The sequence below is a fragment of the Nyctereutes procyonoides genome, unplaced genomic scaffold (assembly GCF_905146905.1).
Source record: "Nyctereutes procyonoides isolate TBG_1078 unplaced genomic scaffold, NYPRO_anot_genome, whole genome shotgun sequence".
Lineage (NCBI taxonomy): Eukaryota > Metazoa > Chordata > Mammalia > Carnivora > Canidae > Nyctereutes > Nyctereutes procyonoides.
Window position 1 is genome coordinate 39,611,932 of NW_026575146.1, and position 19,988 is coordinate 39,631,919.

The 19,988-nt window shown below is 42.4% G+C and overlaps 1 long non-coding RNA gene across 1 annotated transcript in view; it reads right to left on the reverse strand.

Moving 5' to 3' along the window:
- Window positions 1-1,536: 1,536 nt before the first annotated feature.
- LOC129500688 (uncharacterized) overlaps window positions 1,537-19,988 on the reverse strand; it is a 50,863-nt gene continuing 32,411 nt past the window's right edge. The window contains exons 3-4 of the long non-coding RNA XR_008662589.1: window positions 5,171-5,245; window positions 1,537-2,194 (exon numbers count right to left, since the gene is read on the reverse strand). This is a non-coding gene — a long non-coding RNA (uncharacterized LOC129500688). The remainder of the gene's footprint in view (window positions 2,195-5,170; window positions 5,246-19,988) is intronic.

The following is a 19,988-nucleotide window of genomic DNA, read 5'->3' on the forward strand; positions in this document are numbered from 1 at the left end:
TATCTTCATTCGGATCTGCAACTCTCTTGCTAACTCTGAGACTCAAATGCATCATTCTACCTACATCTTTAAGATATCTCATATTTTATACACTATTTCCAAACATAATATCACATTTAATCTCTATAAAACCGCTCAGAGGCAAATGGTGTACCCTCATTTTCTAGGTGAACAAACTGAGGCTGCAGAGAGCTGAAATACTTGTCCCAGGTTCACACCGTGGCCCCTGAGGAGCTCTAGCATTGCGCCAGTACCCCTCAGCCATAATAAGCAGAGGCTCTATATTCCCAGGCTTTCATGTCCAGAGGAATTGTATTCTGGCACATTTATGCAAATGCTAGAGCCAGAATCTCAGGGAGGGGTGGAGAAAGGCAGGGAGGAATGAGGTCAAGAAATATCTAAGGACATTTCTCCCAGGAGCCCCTGGCCAGTGTCTACGAGCCTCAGCCCTTCTGTGGTATGAAGGAAATTTTCCCTTAACCTAATATTTTTAATATTTTTAACATCACTATATCCCACTCTCTTGTGGCGACCTGTAACACAAAACCTTCATTTCTAAATCTGCTACACCAAATACCCTTAGGGTAAAAAAAAAAAGTATATGTGTGTGCATACGTGTGCACGTGCGTGCACATCCATGCAGCAAAAGCACACACATATTTCGTAGTTGTGGGAAAACCACATACAGTTACCCTCCAAAGTGCATGTAATTGTCACATGGTATCGATTACACGTATCAAGTAGAAATCTGAAAAAGATGTGGCTTAAAAAAAAAAACAAGTTTAAACCAATAACCAAAAAAAAGGCAAACAAGAATGGTAGGAACTGAAAATGCTTCAATGCTCATTCAGGCAGGAGATGAGGTCAAACTCCAGGATCACCGAGGAGAAGTGGGACAGGATGGGGCGAGGAGGATTGAGGAGGATTGATGAAAATTGCCCAGTTGCCATAGTTACTAGCTATGAATTTTCCTTCAGGCAAATCATAAAGCGGCTTAGAATCTCTGACAGACTTGTTTTTAATCAAATTATCAAGTGGGTAAATTTTGTCCTGGAGAAATTTTCCCAAATCACTTCTGATGTTCATTCATTCTTTCATTCAAATTTATTGGTTTCCGCTAGGAGCCAGGCAGTGTGTTAGAAACAGTGAGAGGGCAGCCCGGGTGGCTCAGTGGTTTAGCGCCGCCTTTGGCCCAGGGCACAATCCTGGAGACCCGGGATCGAGTCCCACACCAGGCTCCCTGCGTGGAGCCTGCTTCTCCCTCTGCCTGTGTCTCTGCCTCTCTCTCTCTCCCTGTCTCTCTCTGTGTCTCTCATGAATAAATAAATAAAAATCTTAAGACACAGTGAGAGAGCTAATCCAGGAGAGAGACGGGACCTTGCCACACATCACAGAAGCAACCGTTTGTTCAGCACACCCCACGTGCCATTAATTATTCCATTAATAGTACAAATATCCTACGAGTCCAGTTCTTATTATCTCTGCTGTGAAATCGGGAGTTCACCCAGCACCACGCTCACTTCCTTCTGGGAAGGAAGCCAGGGCCCAGGCTTCAGGTGCTAATGCTCTATTCCAGTACTGTTTTGTACATATAAAATGTGAGCCACGAGTGTAATTTTAAATTTTCTAGTAGCCACATTTGGAAAGAGATGAGAAGACACAGATGAAACTAATTTTAATTATGTATTTTATTTAACCTAATCCATTCAGAAATACTATCCTATCAACATGGACTAAGTCTAAAAACCACCATTCATGAGATATTTTACAATTTTTTTCATCTTCAAAGCCCAGGGCATGTTTAATATTGACAGAACATCTCAGTTTGGATGCATCATCTTTGAAGTGCTCAGTGCCCCCCCCCCCCGAGGCCGATGGTGGCCACAGTGGGTGGTGCAACTCTACCCCTTTCTCGTGCCGGGTAAGGCAAGTGCCAGCCTCTCCAAAGCCACAAAGAAGAGCTGGGTATCTGGGCATAGGTGGTGATACCAGGAAGCAAAGTCTTCATGGAGAAGTGACATTCAAGCCAAACGTTGAAGACAAGGAGCGAGTGGATGAGAACAGAAGAGGGGTCATGCCAAGCTGGTGAGACGAGAGGCCGGAAGAGGCAGGTGTGAACAAGAGTAGCACTACCAGTGCACATTGCCTGGCATACGATCCCAGGAAGCAGCATTTTGATACCTTCATGCATGCCCTATGGTGAGAGGTGTTTTATACATATTTACCCACATATTTGTATATACACATAGATAACCACATGTATCTGTATATATGCACATATGGATGTACACAGTCAGCTATCTTCTATTAAATTCCCTTCTGTGATAATTTTGTGATCCTGGTCACGGCTCAACAACTTAATTTCATGGCCACTCCACACCGGAATTCGCAAAGACTGCTGAGGAGGACATGCACCATCTACATTCTCAGCACACCACTCCCTTCTAGTCACTTCTGCATTACCTCAGTGCAAGTGAATGGATGGCACTGACCACCTCTGGCTCCAGGAGGAGGCACACAACTCCAGCATGGCCCAGCAGACCACTGCATCTGGTTCAGATATCAGTGTATGGCCAAACAGAGCTAATTAAAGCTAATTCCACAATTTTTTTTCTGCAGTCATCAAGGCCAGGAAGAGCCCATTATGCTTTGGAGATGACAGGTGCCCCAGGTTGCATAGGGTCTGCTGAGAGGGAATCCCAAAGAGAGAAATAGCAGGTGAAACAGCAGAGAAGCCAAGCTTTGAAAGTATTGTTTGAGCATCTTGATCACACCATGCCTGAAACCTTCCCCCAAATCTCCCATGGGACTTTTAAATTATATGAGCCAATAAATTTCTATTGTTTCCTTAATCTCGGTTAGGTTGAATTTTCTGTCACTTAAAACCTAAAGAACCTAATTGATAAAATCCCCATACATGTCACTGGAGACATTCGGTGCCTTTTTATTGCCTGCTTTGGCAAAGCTCCAGGTATTTTGCTTCTGAGTCATTCCCCGTCCTTTGTGATATTCCTCCCCTTTCTCTCTAGTTTGGAATCCCTTTCTTTATCTGTTTTTTTCACCACAGATGACTGTCTTCACCTGGCTACTTTTCCCAGGCACATTTGCATTTTTAATCTCACTAGCCTCCCACGTGATCTAAAAGACCTGGACTTTCAGCAGTGTGGCCGACAGGTTGGGGAGAAATCTGGGACCAAAATGCATCTGGTATCTGCTCTGAAAGACTGTAAGCTCAATACACAGGGACTGGATTGTTTTGTTTTGTTTTTTAATTAATTTGGAAGTCCCACTTTTGGGATGCCTGGCTGGCTCAGTCAGAAGAGCGTACGACTCTTGATCTTAGGGTCATGGATTCAAGCCCCATGTTAGGTGTAGAGATTAATTTTTTAAAATTTTTTAAGACTTTATTTATTTATTCATGAGACACAGAGGGAAAGAGAGAGGCAGAGACACAGGCAGAGGGAGAAGCAGTTTCCATGCAGGGAACCCGACATGGGACTCGATCCCGGGACCCCAGGATCATGCCCTGGGCTGAAGGCGGTGCTAAATCGCTGAACCACCGGGGCTGCCCGAGATTAATTTTTTTTTAATAAATAAATAAAACTCCCACTTTTGTTGTAGTTGTTGTTGCTAAGTGATGAGTTATTCCCTGAAACTCTAAGCTGCCCTCTGGGTCTGTGACTTTCCAGAACGCTCTACCTTAATTGGCAACTAAGGACCCAAAGACATAGCCCATGAATACTTGATTACTTATAGGAAAATGTGAACCCTTCAAAAATAAGTGCCCTGCCAACATTTCTGAGCTGCAAAAGGTGGTGCCCAGAACTGTCAAATGTCAAAAATAATTACCAGGCAGAATGTTACTCACACATCCAGCAGTCATGATCAAAACTGATCCTTCCTGCCTCTGTCTGTCTGGACAAAGTTAGGTAGGAGAGCTGCCCAGCCCAGTGCCTCGAGGCCTCAGAGCTTTGGAAAGGGAGAGTCCCTGGCCTAATTCTAGAATATTCTCCATAGCTGTCAGGGATAATTTTACACACCTACTGTGCAGTTGCTGTTTTCATTTGCTTGTTTTTCTGCACACACACAATTTTCATTAGTGCACAGATTGATCGTATCATACTTACCGGGGTTTTCAAACTTTCCATTATAAAGTAAAATATCATACGGGTGCAGATAAAATATGCAAAACAAATGTAAACATTTAATGAATTATTATAACCACCACCCGCGTCAAGCAATAGAACTTTGCAGTCCCCTTAGAAATCCCTGTCACATGCTCCATCCCAGCCCACACCCATCTCTGAAAGGTAATCACAATCGGGACTTTTGTGCTAATCCTTTTCTTGGGTTTCCTTATCATCTTATCAGCCAAGTGTGAAATCCTAGACACTGCGTAGCTTGCTCTTGCCCATACTTTTAAAAATCCAAAAAGTTTTCATTTCTTCTCCTCAGACGTTCCCCTTCCTTACTTTGGTTTTCCTTGCAGATTATCTATCAAGGAACCCAGCTCATGGTGTTTACTCTGCCCATCAGCCTGACGCCTTCCTCCCTGTGTCTCCCGAATACCCCACGGCTTCCTTTGCCGGCTCTACCAACCTGCTCAGGCTAACAACCAGCACTCCCCACCACCAACCTGTAGATCATATCCAGGGGGGTTCTTTGAAAGGAGAGCCCGGGAAGCAGGAGTGAGGGAGCAGAGGGTGAAACAGGGCAGGAGGAAAGATGGATGTTAGGGAGCTGGTGACCACCATGGCACCACAGAGGCACAGAAATCACAGGAAGGCCACAGGGCCGTGACTCAAGGCACAGGGAGGCTTCTGAAACCTCTCCCTTTCTTCCCCAAAGGTGTCTTCGCTGCCTTCACCATGCAAATCTTGGCTCCCCCGCCCCCCTCCTGCCACTTTAATCTGAGCCTAAAATAATCCTACTATCTTTCAAAGCCCCACTTTGAATATCACCTTTGGGAGGCAGCATATGGAGGAAGAGCACAGACTTCAGGGGTGACATGCTGACAAGACCTGGCCCAGCTCTTCCTGCTGCATCAGACACTTGGATGGCTTCCCTGGGGGATACCCCCTCCCGGAGCACGGACACTGGCAGTCTGGCTTGGCCAGAGCCTCTGCTAAAGAGAAGCATCCTTCCCACCCCGACCCCTACCCCCACATACCAAAGGGCTTGATGAAACAAATGCCCAGAATGTTCCAGCCAGATGAGCTCTGCTTCTATGGAGACAAGAAGATACCTGCATAAAAGAAATCAACAGAGGGTCAGAAGTTATGAAACAGGCTTGGCCAACTAGATAAAACTAGTCTTCTGCACAATCCTTAGGCAGGTCTTCTGCCCCCTAAACTGCTGCACCCCCATCAGACTTCCCCAAGCCCCCTCTGCAGTCGCTATCGCCCAGGTCAGGGAGAGATTGAATCACTCAATAAGAGCAACCATTCAGTCTGCACCAAAGTCAAGTTGCTTCCAGAATCTACTGGGAGATGGAACTTTTTCCTTCCAGAGAAAAACAAAGCAGGGAGAAAGAGGGAAGTATTCCCCCACACTCATGAACGGGAAACGTCTGGATTTGACAACGTGAAGACAATTCAGGTATGTACCACTGTGGTCAGTATAATGTATAAATGTCATTTCCCACCTGCCTCTGAGGCTAAAATATCAAAACTGACACCACCTCATGGCTTGAGAGCCATTCCCTGCAAAATGACAACAAATAATTTTATCATAAACAAGTTAGTGCAAATGTCCTCCCTCCTTAATTTAATTTCAGGAGAAAGGATGCTTAATCCTTTAATTATGCAGCACATTTATCTGTCAAACTGACTCTCTGCTAAAAAGTATTTTGCTATCACAGAGCCTACTGATAACTATCTGCTCGAAGAATTTATAGTGTTACAGAAAAATTCCCTTGTTTAAAAAAAATTTTTTTTTTTTTAAAGCAGAGAGTGGAAAACTTAATCCTTTTAAGAAAGAAAGTACTCTACAGGCCCGGCCATCAGCTGCCTCCCGCCTCGTGCTTGCTGAAGGAACTGCAGACAAAGGCTGAGGGAACCGATCTCAGCGCTGGCCAGCCTGCAGTGGTGTTTCCATGAGGTGTATTTCTGAAAGGGAACTTGATGACTTCAATGGATGGGAACCACAAATAAAATCTCAGATCCAATTGAGAAGTCATCTGCTCAAAGGCCTGAAGAAGGAGCGCCTCGTGGTGGGGCTAATGTCGAGTGGAAGATCCAGTATTAGCCCCGGAGACGAGGCCGCTGTGGTTCAGGGCAAGTGCACGAGCGAGGTAGGCCAGGAGGCCTGGCTGTGCCAGTGGGAGCTGGAAGACATTGAGCAAAGCTCAGACAAAACCTTCATGAAAGTTATTTTCCCAAAATAGGAATAGTAACCTTTACCTTGGAAGACTATTGTTAGGATTAATGAGATAGTACATATGAAAACACTTTGGCAAGTCTAAAGTAAATACGTGACCATGGTGGCATATGAGCTGGGCTGGTTGTGCCAATGGATTGCACTTAGAGGCACAGAAAGACCAGCTAACTAGTTTCAGCTCATTTATCCCAGCCTGCTTCCCACACTGCCAGGATGCTCCACGTCCTGTGGGAAATCCAACTACAGGCAAATTTGACTCAAACAACCTGCATACAGTCTAATACATTCTAAAACTAAAAAAAAAAAAATTAAATTTTCTGGGCACTTAATTTACAACAAAAGAGCCAAGACTATATATACAACAGGGAAAGGGCAGTCTCTTCACCGAGTGGTATTGGGAAAACTGGACAGTCATATGCAAAAGAATGAAACGAAACCACTATCTTCCACTATACACAAAAATTAACTTAAAATGGATTGAATCTTCCATGTAAAACCTAAAACCACAGACATCTTAGAAGAAATAATAGGCTCCTTGACATTGGTCTTGGCATTGGCTCTTTGTGTCTGATACCAAAAGCAAAGAAGACAAAAGCAAAAATAAACAAGTAGGAGTACACCAAACTCAAAAGCACATGGCAAAGGAAATCATCAATAGAGTGTAAAGGCAACTTCCTGAATGAGAGAAAATATTTGCAAGTCCTGTATCTGATAAGTGGTCAATATCCAAAATATACAAGGAACTCATACAATTGAATAGAAAAATAAACCAAAAAATCTGACTTAAACATGGGCAGAGGATCTGAACTGACATTTTTCCAAGGAAGATACACAGATGGTGTGTGAAGTACATGAGATGTTCACCATCACTCATCATTAGGGAAATGCAGATCAAAACCACAATGAGATAGCACCTAACACACCTGTTAGGATGACTGTTACCAAAAAAAAAAAAAAAAAAAAAAAACAAAAAAAAAAAACAAGACATGGGGCGCCTGGGTGGCTCAGTCAGTTAAGCATCCGACTCTTGGTTTCAGCTCAGATCATGATCTCAGGCTCGTGAGATAGAGCCCCCTATCAGGCTCTGTGCTCAGCATGGAGTCTGCTTGTCCCTCTCCCTCTGCTCTTCCCCATGCTCATGCATGCTCTCTCTCTTTCTCAAATGAATATATGAGTATATAAAATCTTTAAAAATAAACAAGTAAGGGGATCCCTGGGTGGCTCAGCGGTTTAGTGCCTGCCTTTGGCCCAGGGCGCGATCCTGGAGTCCCGGGATCAAGTCCCACGTCAGGCTCCCAGCATGGAGCCTGCTTCTCCTTCCTCCTGTGTCTCTGCCTCTCTCTCTCTCTCTCTCTCTCTCTCTCTCTCTCTCTCTGTCTATCATAAATAAATAAATAAATCTTTAAAAAAATAAAAATAGGGATCCCTGGGTGGCGCAGCGGTTTGGCGCCTGCCTTTGGCCCAGGGCGCGATCCTGGAGGCCCGGGATCGAGTCCCACGTCGGGCTCCCAGTGCATGGAGCCTGCTTCTCCCTCTGCCTGTGTCTCTGCCTCTCTCTCTCTCTGTGACTATCATAAATAAAAAAAAATAAAAATAAAAATAAACAAGTAAATAATAATAATTTTTAAAAGAAGACAAGCCATAACAAGTGTTGGTGAGAGTGTGGAGAAAAGGGAACTTTCGTGCACTGTTAGTGGGAATGCAAACTGGTGCAGCCACTGTGGAAAGCAGTATGGAGGGTCCTCAAAAAATTAAAAATGGAACTATCATAAGGCCCAGCATATCTACTCCTGGATACTTATTATCTCCCCCCACACACACACATAATGAAAACACTAATTTTTTTTTTGAAAACACTAATTTGAAAAAATATAGGCAGTCCCATGTTCACTGCAATGTTATTTACAATAGCCAGGATATGGAAACCACCTAAAGGTTCATCAATGGATGGATGAATAAAAAACGTAGTGTCTATACATATATATGAATATTATTCAGCCATAGAAAAAAAGGAAATCCTGCCATTTGTGACAACATAGATGGACCTTGAGGGCATCATGACATAAGTCAGACAAAGAAAGAGAAATACTGTATGATCTCACATGTGGATTCTAAAACAACAACAACAACAATGACACACATACAAAAACAAATCAAGCTTATAGATAACAGAGAACAGATTGGTGGTTGCCAGAAGCAGGGGGTGGGGGGATAGGTGAAATGGGTGAAGGTAGCCAAAAGGTACAAACTTCCAGTTATAAAATGAATAAGTCATGGGGATATAATACACAGCATGGCAACTATATTTAACAATACTCTATTGCATATTTGAAAGTTGCTGAGAGAGAGAGTGGATCTTAAAAATTCTCATCTTAAGAAAAAAGTCTTTAACTATATATAAGGATAGATGTTAGCTAGACTTATCGTATCAATCATTTTGCAGTATATACAAATATCAGGTCATTCAGTTGTGCACCTGAAACTATTAAACATATGTGAACTTTCAAAATTTTGACATATAAATAAATAGAGGAACCCCTCTGCCTAAAAGCTAACCCTTTCTAATCCTAGAGCCAAGAATATAGAAACAGGTCAATGGGCTAGAATAAGGATCCAGAAGAAAAGATGAAGGTAGTATTTCAAATCAGTTAGTAAAAGATAATATTGGGGAACCTGGTTAGGCAGACAAAAACAAAAACCACTCAATTCATACATCACTTCTTGAATCAAATTAATTCTAAATGAGTCAAAGATCTAAGCTTAAAAAGCTAAACCCAACCCACAGAACGTACCAGAAAAGCATAACTAAATATGCCTTGAGAGTATCTAAGCATGGAAAAAAGACTCCCTAGAAGAAATAATGCTAAATTTGACTGCAAATCAGAAATTCAGTGCGGGTATATAGATCTATTTTATAGAGAGAGACACATAGACATATCTCCTAAAATGATAGACACAAACGATTAACCAAGATTTTTTTTAATTGTGACATACCATGACAGAAAATTTAAATAAAGAACACTCTGTACAGTAAGAAAAAGCTGGATAATCCAACAGCGGGAAAATGTACAAAGGAGCTAAAGATATTATCCAAAGAAAAAGAAACCCAAAGAAGAAATTAATACACAAAGGTACTCAAATTCACTCATAATAATGAAATTCACATGAAAACGGACACAAACTGCCATTATTGCCTTCCTTATAACAAACGGAACTTGTATTATATCAGGTTTTTGTAAGGGAGCTGGGATGAGAGAATAGGAGAACACCATTTTGGAGGACCATTTGGGGATATCTATCAAAACTTTCAATGTGCATACCCAGCAATTATGTTTCTCGAAAACTATCTTTTCCGCAAGTATGTAAAAATTACAAGATCAAAGACATTGGTTGCAGCAATCTCTGCTTGCAAGAAAGGGGAGCCTTTCTCTAAGTGTCCATCATTAGGAGACCAGTCAAATAAGGTACGATGTATTCATACGATGGAATAATAAGCTACTATAAAAAGAATAAAAGACAGCTAATTATACTGCTCTGAAAAAAGTCCATATTTTGTCAACTTACAAAAGCCTATTTCACAGAAGAATATGGTTCATTCAAGTAACACCAAGGTATCCTCACACATACATATTCCTGCAGGTACAGAGAAAAGTCTATAGTGTTACACACAGGACATGAGATTTAGATATTGGGAAGGGAAAAGACTTTTAATTTACTACTTAATTCCCATGTATATGCTGTGGGAAATTCTTAACATGAGCTTATATTATCTTTATAATATGAAATGAGAAAAATATATTGTCTCATTCTATATACTATATACAAATATTCTATATAACTATATACACAAACCCCAACAAGAGTAAATGAAGAACATTCTGAAAAATGAACTAGATATCTCTGTGTCCCATCTTGACTCTAAAACCCTCTCAAAGTTATAGTCGACCCTTGAACAACCTGGATTTGAGCTGCACAACTTCAGTTGTATGTGGATTTTTCTCAATAAATACAATACAGTGCTGTACTGATGATTTTGTTAATAACCTTGTCTTTTCACTAGCTTACTTTATTGTAAGAACACAGTCTCTAATACATATCACATACCAGATGATATGTGTTAGTCAACTGTGTTACTGGTAAGGCTTCCAGTATATAGTGGGCTATTAATAGTGAAGTTTTGGTGGAGTCCAGAGCTATCCGTGGGTTTTCAACTGCACGAGGGGCCGGCTATATATGAATTTTTTACTTGAGACCTGAAGAACATAAATACCATCCAGATACATTCCTAAAACCTCCAGACATGTCTAAGCATAAATATACCCAGCCTGCAGTTTATCTTAAGGTGTAACTGCTTCCTATTTTATTAATGTGTTTATGAATACCTCCACCTCATTGCAGGCAGAATTTGAGATTTTTTTAAATGTGTGTAAATAATTCTGCTGTAAGATTAAAATAAGTGAGAAAAGCAAAACAGAAGGAAAATCGGGGCAGGAAAACTAAATGAAGTTAGAAATAGCATTAGTAGGGGGAAACCGTGTGCTACCGCCAGCATCCTAGGACCAAACTAGCGTGAGTGTCCTAACATCTCCACAAAGACAGAAATGTAAGTTTGACTTCACAGCGTCAACAAGATGAAGGCAAACCACTTTCTTGTGAAGCTTCCAGATATTCATGTAGGTGAGGCCTGAGAGAAACTTCTTTCATAAGTCTTCCTTAAAAAAAAAAAAAAGAAAAAAAATTAAAAATACACTGCTGCATTAATAAGGTTCTCAAGAAAATCCTACAGAAATGAGTTTTCATAAAGTGGCATCTATTTTGATGGTGGAAAATAAGCATGAGGGCATATGCCATTTTTACTTTACTTGCTGGTGTGGGACCTTCTTCAAAAGAAAGAGACATTAATGCACCTCCTTCATAATGATGCTATGCAATTCAGGTCGGAAAGTCACAAGGAATGCTAATGATAGCCCCGTGTGCTAACCTGCGGTCCCCAGCACCCAGCGGAGGGGCTGGTACACAGAAGGCCCTCGACGGAAGCGTTAAAATATGACGCACCTGGGCTTCACGCAGACATTCTCGAACAGCCTAGCCTGCCCGTCTGCTATTTTCCGTGATGGTTTCCAGCAATGGTAAACTGGGCGGCAAAATGGGAAAATGCACAATAGAAGCTTGGAATTTCTTTCAAAGCGAACCCCTTCCTTTCGCTGCCTGCCCTAGCAGGTGGGAGGTGGGTGCAGGGCCACAGAGCTCGCCGAGGAGAACCAGCTCTGCGCTCACCTGTTCACGCTCATGCATCCGTGGGAGTCGGGGGAGCTGGGGGGGGGGAACCGAGAAGCCACTGCAAACCCGCAGGCACCCACGACCCACCAAACCCTCCACCACCCCTGGGAACACGGAAGTCTTGTAAAGCAGTCACCCAAGGAGCTCGGAGTGCAGCTCCCTACCCGAGGGCCCAGCGGCTGCACCGCTGGGTATTCGCCCCAAAGACACTGATGCAGTGAAACCCAGGGACGCCTGCACCCCAATGCTCACAGGCAGCAATGTCCACTCTAGCCCAGCTGTGGAAGGAGCCTCGATGTCCATCGACAGAGGAATGGATAAAGAAGATGGGGTCTCTGTATACAGCCATATACATGGGGACATTCCTCAGCCATCAGAGAGGACAAAGACCCACCATTTGCTTCGACGTGGATGGAACTGGAGGGTATTATGCTGAGTGAAGTAAGTCAGTTGAAGAAGGACAATCATCATATGGTTTCAGTCATACGGGGAATAGAAGAAATAGTGAAAGGGATTATAGGGGAAAAGAGGGGAACTGAGTGGGAAAAATTAGAGAGGGTGACAGACCATGAGAGACCCCTCACTCTGGGAAAAGAACAAGGGGTAGTGGAAGGGGCGGTGGGCAGGGGGTTGGGGTGACTGGGTGACGGGCCCTGGATGGAATGAGCCCAACATATACTATATGTTGGCAATTTGAATTTAAATTTTTAAAAAAATTATACAAAAAAATAATAAGTAAATAAACAATATAAAAAGAAATACAGCTCCTGGCACCCAGTTGGTGAAGCCAGGTGGCAGGTCCTCACAACCCCCTCCACCTGGAAGGCACACACTCCCTGCCAGGGGCCAGCCAGCCCCTCAGGGCCACCCCAGTTCAAAGGGGGGGGGAAGAACCATACATCCATTAGCCACAGGCTTGCTCTTCCTCATTCTCCTGCTTTTTCCCTTCCCAGCCCAACAGCAAGGCCTTGCTTTCTCTTTCCGTGGATCTCAATCATCACCCAAGAGTCCTGCATGAGTGGAAGAGGACTCATCAACGCTTACAGATCAATACAGGCCTGTCTGCGCAGCCAGTTGAACACATCACACGGCGCCAGACAGCCCAACTGAAATAAGAACTTAGCCTGTTCCTAAAGACATCTGAAGAACAAATTCCCACACATGTTTATTCATCCAACCCAAAACCTTGGACTGGAAGATCCACGTTCCAAAATTCTATCACCAAAGGAAGAGAGTACACACATAGGGAAAACCAAAGAGGGCTAAAGAATATAATAATATACATAACAAAATAAATATCATATAATGATATAATACAAATTAACACCCTTTCCCCAGTAAATTAAAACCTACATGGCTATTTCTTTACAGATATGAGAGAGGCCACTAGCAAAGATGCACTCTGAAAATAATTACACAAGAGTGAGGTGTCAGGGGAGGGGCAGAGATGGGGAGAGGGCACCAGGCAGTCTCGGGGCTCTTGCTACCAAACGGGGCACTCTTCCCTTTACCTGAGACATGAGAGGAATTCTCCTGCCAGGCCACCGAGGTATCCCTGCCACCAAACACATTACAGACGCCCCAAGAAAGTTCCTTCTGCAAACAGTATCTCTTGCTAGACATAAACACCTCCTTTCAAAGCTTGAAATTTATTAGCACCCAAATGATGTTTATGACCTTGTGGCTTGTGATCCTGTCATGGGTTCTATCAACCAGGGAGACTGGATTAGCTCACGGACCCAGGCATTTATGGCTCTGAAGTGAGCCACTGTTCAAAGAACGCTGAGGACAGATGGAACTGATCTACCCACAGGTGGATGAATGCAGAGGGAGCAGGAAGGGCCCTGTGCTGGCTGAAAGAGCACCCAGGACCATGGGCAGAACGTGAAATAATAAAGCAGGGATACCCACTGCAGCCAGCAAACCCTCCCCCGCCCCAGAAGCCACAACTAACCACGAGAAGTGAGCTAACCGGCGAGGAAAAGCAACCAAAAGCTGAGGCAGTATCACAGCCTGTGAGAAAAAGCAGCGAGATCTTTGCATCGAAATAAAAATGCAAAGATGAATAAATATCAGTGGAACTCATTCCTCAAGGAACATTCAAGTTATCTACATACAAACACAAGGGGGACGAATTTTTTATATTGTGGTTTGGTTTGGATTAGATTTTTTTAATTTTTAAAAACCTTGAGACGCATGCATTTTTAAATGCAGTTTCGACATCTGTGGACTTTACCAGAACACTTCAAGAAAAAATGAAAAGTTGGATAAACACTGAAGGTTACTCACTCGGTTAGGAGTTCAGGGAAAGAGAAAAAAGCAGAGAACCCACTGAAATTTATTGAAATTCTAAATCCCAGCAATACAGGCGGGGTAAAGAAATATTAGTCACCCTGCTGCTTTGTCATCTCCAGCAGCAGTTCCTAATTTTTGTTAACCATGGTTCGTTGCTAGAACAATACAAAGTGAGATGGAAAAGAAGACATTTAAATTATAAACTTTGGCCCGTATCTTTGGGCCCTATCTATAGGTCAGGAGTGATTACACTGGAGTTTTTAGAGAACCCTTTCTAAGAGAGACTACTAGATTTATGTCCCAGGTAGCAAAGCTCTGAAAGATCAAACGAATCCTGGCCAGTGTTAAGTCTCCTGAGAGAGTAGATTATACTCTTATGTACACATGATTGGATATTATTCGACAAGTGATAAGCAAAAAAACTGTGCTAAGTCTCGTGTAGCATAAAAAAGACCAAGAGTCTGGTCCCTCCAATCGTCAGGAAGCTCACCCCCTTAGGAGGAGGCAAGACACTTGCACAAATAACTGAAACACACACATACACAAAAGTGTAATAGAGTGAATGTCACTATGTATTTATTCCCTTAGACACAGTTATTGAGAAATTTATACCTGGGGTGTGTGCATGCATATGTGAGTGTGTGTATGTGTGTGTGTGTGCGCACATGCACATTGTCCAAGACGTGTCGTCTCAGATTCTGTGGAGGCCTTCTCCGTATGTGGCATGTGTGTCCTTCCCTTAGTGGGCACACTGGCTGTGTCCACTGTTGTAGATCACAGGAAGCCGGTCAGAGGCTATTCATCAATTCTTGAGCCATAACAAAGCACCGTTTCTAAAACATTTATTCACTCTTGGATTCTTTTCTTTTTTTAAGATTGTATTTATTTATTTGAGAGACAGGTGGAGGGGGCAGAGGGGGAACAGAGAGGGACAAACGGACTCCAGGCTGAGTGTGAAGCCCCACACGGGGCTTGATCTCACGACCCAAAATCATGTCCTCAGCGGAAATCAAGAGTTGGGTACTCAGCCAACTGAGCCACCTGGGCGCACCTCATGCTCTGATTCTTCTTTCCCCAAACTTCTCCTGTGCCCAAGCAATAGGAAATGAATGCATGAGTGATACTCCCTACCAGGCTTCTCTTTACACTTTCCCTTACAGGTTCGCACCTTCAGAATCCCAGCATATTAAGAAGCATAGCGTCTGAATGTTGTAGGATGCGGACAAGGTCAAGACAGGCCTGACTCCCCATGGCCAGGGTGCCAAGCTAGGTATCATTCTATACCGGCCACACAATTCTCTCAATTCGGCTTTACAGTTTAAAGGAGCATCCTGGGGGAAATTAACCCTCATTATGATGAGAGATACCTTTTTGAAATCAGGATTCTGTCAAGTCTTTGGAAAAGTCAAACTGGACAATAATCTAAATAGTTAAGGAGAGGGAGACCTGGGGGCTCAGGTGATTAAGTGTCTCACTCTGGATTTCCACTCAGGTCATGATCTCAGGTCATGGGATCGAGCCCCTCACTGGGCTCTGCTCTGAGCGGGGAGTCTGCTTGAGAGTCTCTCCCTCTCCCTCTCCCCTCCCCTCCCCAAAAACGATTAAATAGTTAAAGGGAAAGAATGTTCCCTTTATAAATTGGGTAACTTGCCAAGATTACCAGCAAGCCCTAGCTGAATGACCACTGGGTGCATATCCATGAGGGAAGACATTCCCAGTCCTTGCCCTTAGGTGGTCACCATACACATCTATGGGAGTCACTGAAGTACCTCACTGTAGCCCTGATTCCCTCCCTACCCCCTCTGTCCTGATGGAGACCTGGTCTCTGCAAGGCAGGGGCCTTCCCCTAGAGGAATGGGAAGGTCGCCCAGGGTAAGGCTGTGAGCAGAGCCGGTGAAGCCAAGGTCCTCTGGGGAGCTGGTGTGACTCCGGAAGGAACTGCTGGGTTCCCCCAGCAAGGCACTGAACCCATTTGTGTCTGCATTTCCCATTTGCAAAACAGGGCCATTATAACCTCCCTACCTCATACGGCTTTTGGGAAGCTCCATTGGTGTTTGTAAATCACTTCAAAGACGGGAGTGATTGCTCATTGCTGCAGCAGGTGGAAGGTCTCTGGTCCAAGCCCTCCATCTGCCCGAGGAGTGTCCCGGCGGCTTGTTTCATCTTAGATGAGGGAGAGAATGTAATGCCCTTCTCTCTCCCTCCGCCTGCAAACATGGGATATCCCAAGGGAATCCTAGTAGCCCTTTTGCCCTAAATTTCTGTGTTCTCATGAGTTTCACACATTTTCACCACAACTCAGAAAGCATCAACATTTTTAGATGCAAGAACTTAAAATATCTTTGTAAAATTCTACAACAGCTATAGAATTATAATCGATAATTATCTCTGTGCAACAATTTCTGCCCATGTTATGTGCAAGGGAGTATTTCTAAGAATTCGAAACTGTATGCATGCTCTCTCCTAATGTGTTTGACACTTAAACCAGTTAACTTTCTTTTTAAAAAAATAAAATGCATTTAAAAGGGAAAAAACACACTTTTAAGGTGCAGATAAAACAATACACATGTTGAATGAACTTTCCGATATATTCTTATACGTTTAAAAAATGCAAAAGTCAGGGACAGCTTGGTTGGCTCAGTTGGTAGAGCATACAATTCTTGATCGCAGAGTCGTGACTTTGAGCCTCATATTAGGCCTAGAGCCTATTAAAAAAAAAAAAGCTTACATTACAAAAAAAAAGAAGAAAGAAATAAAAAAAATGAGTACACTTTTTTTAAAAAACTCATTTTGGTATTAAAAATGTCTCACAAGAACATTTCAAGAATGGGCATTAATTTTACTTTTATTGTTTTTTTTTTAAACTCAAAACATGAAATTTTAAAAAATCAACTTTAAAAGTCATTTTGACTTAAATGATCACCAGTAGAGCGCTGACAATATAACCGATGGTATATCCAGTGTCTGGGCACGGGGGGTGCGGTATGAAATTTTAGATATGTATTTTTTAAGATTTTATTTATTTATTCATGAGAGACACAGGGAGAGGCAGAGACACAGGCAGAGAGAGAAGCAGACTCCATTCAGGGAATCCAATGCAGGACTCAATCCCAGGACCCCAGGATCATGACCTGAGCCAGAGGCAGATGTTCAACCACTGAGCCACCCAGGTGTCCCTAGGTATATTTCTAATTTTAAAAAAACAAAACACAGAATAGCCATCATCACAAGTTCTCATTTGTATTTAAAAACAGATAGATGATAGATAGATAGATAGATAGATAGATAGATAGATAGATAGATAGATGATAGATAGATAGAGGCTATATGCATGTGTATGTGCATGTGCATTTGTATATATAATAAATTCTCTCTAGATGAATACAGGAAAAATGGTAACAGCAGTTACTTCTGGAAAGAAGATAAAATGCCTTAGATTAAAGGCTGTAGCATAAGCCTTCACATGTATGTATATATTCTAAGCTTTTTAAATATTTTTTACTGTAAGAATGTACCGCTTTTTAATTTTAAAAACTTGCCACATTAGTATATTTTGTTATTAATTTGGCATCCCATGATATTTTATCTTTAAAACAATTGTTTTATTGTGTATACTTTAAGAAAAATTGCCAACTACACACAAAAAATAAACTAGTGTCATTATACTTGAAAATTACCTGCCTTAAGAAGTATGTGGGAAATCTCCGTGCCTTCTGCTAAATTTTACTGTGAGCTTAAAATTGCTCTAAAAAATAAAGTCAAGTTAAAAAAAATTGTCTGCTTACTATAGAAAGAAAATGCTGTAAAATAGCCCCCCAAATAAGCTCTAGTGAAAGACAGACTGTTTCTTTGGTGTTAAAAGACATTGATAAATAAGATAAATAGGTAAATATTTATCCCCTATTATAATGTGAGTACTCGTATGGCATTGCTTTATACTCCTCCCCTGGAGTTACTCTCCTTGTGGGTGAGAAAAGGGCCTTATGCATCTAATTTCCCCCCAAAGACTAGCTCAACCCCTGGCAAATAGTAGATGTTCAAAAAATATTCATCAAATAAATAAACAAATTGATTTCACTGTCTGATATCTTGCCTATTCTAATTAAATAGGTTTCTTTAATGTGACCCTTTCAAAAACCTTTACTAATTGCACATTATAAATTCAATGAGGTAAAAGGAGTACACAGCATTTCCCAGACTAGTTTTACCATGAAAAAAATTTTCCCCACCAAGTCCTTTGTAGAACTAGGGATAATAAAGTGTAGACAACTAAAAATGGAAAATAGTGGATTGGCTTTTAATTTATACCTCACTATTTCCTAAAACTCAAGGTTGGGGAGCACCTGGGTGGCTCAGTCAGTTGAGCATCTGACTCTTGGTTTTGGTTCAAGTCAGAATCTCAGGGTTGTGAGATCAAGCCCTGAGCTGGGCTCCCCACTCAGCTGGGAGTCTGCTTCAGATTCTCTCACTTTCGCCCTCTTGCCCTGCCCACTCATTCTCTCTCTGGTCAAGGTTGGCAGAGACCATCAGCACTCACTGAATATTCATGGGCTCCCTACATCTCTCAGAGGGCCCTGTTGCTGGGTCAGGGTCACGTGATTGCATCTGGCACCCCGGAATGTGAGGAAGTCATGTGCCATCTCTATTCCAAGGCACTCGAGAGTCAGTGGATCACCTGCATCTTTTCCTTCCTTTGCTGGGACAATTCTGGAAGTCAAAGGTTAAGAGGATGACTTCACAAACTGAAGGGAATCCTCAATTCCCCAGATGTGGAAGACCCCATGTCAATTCACATCAGTGTTTGTGATGAGCAAGAAATATATTTTTGTTGCGCTAAGCCACTGAGATTTCAGAGTGATTTGTTACAACAGCATAACCTAGCCCATCCTGACTAAATGTATTTATCATCACCACATTCCTTCAGATAAAAATATGGAGTGAATGCCTACTAGGTGTCAGGCATAGTTGAGGCATCTTATAATAAGTGTATTGCAAAACTGCCAACAGAGAAATTAAAGAAACAAAACATATACATGGAGGGATGAACAGGCTCTGTTGGTTAAAGGAGAAGTGGTGAGGCTGGGTGGTTTTTGTCTTTGCAAACCCGGTAGTTACTTCAAAAGTTGATTCAGAAGTTGCTCAAAAGTAAGCTTAAGTGCAAAGAATATAAATTTACCCAAAATAACTAGTATTTTCCTGTGTCTGGATTACTCCATTCTTTCCCAAAGACCAGGTATTCTCTGAGTAAGATTGGGAAGCACTATGTCCAGAAATATTTCTGCTCTCCTGTTATATCTATACAGAATTCTTGGCATAAAAAAAAAACTATAAATCTAAGGGAGACACCACAAATGCTCTAATATATCAGAAATTGTCACTAGACTGCTCCAGTCAGTGTTCTTCTGCCTTTGTCATAATTAGGCAGCTGTCTATGAATTTTCTGGATTAGGATTACTTAATAGATCAGTGCTCTTATGAGATTCATAACATCCATTTGTAACATCCATCCAGAGAAATAGCCATATGAGATAAAAGGCCTCTGCAATTTATGTACTTTGATTCAACATCTATAACTGCCTTGTGATATTATGGCAAATTGGGGAAGAAGACAAATGTTGAGGGACAAGGAGGCAAAAGATAAAGGAGGCTTGTTGGTTCACTGTTGATCCTCCTCTGTGGTGAAAAGTCAAGATAATGAGAGCTACTCGGTGCCCCACCTCTCTGAATCCCAAGGATGGCTTTAAAGCTTGGCAGAATTTAAATGACCACAGTGATCCAAAAGAGTCTGGAATTCTAACACCAGCTGTCAGACAAATCCCAAGTCGTGGGAAAACAAAATCTTTCATTAATTTTCTATCCAACACTCTAAGCAGCTCCACGACTCTGCTTGGCGGAATATCCACCAGCACATAATGCGGTGCCCCTCCCTCCCTCCTCCTGCTCCTGCTCCCATTGGGGCCCAATAGTGTTTTTAAAGGATTGTTTTGAAAAGGCTGTTTCCAGGTTCACTGTGTACTAGCCAGGGTTTAACCTCC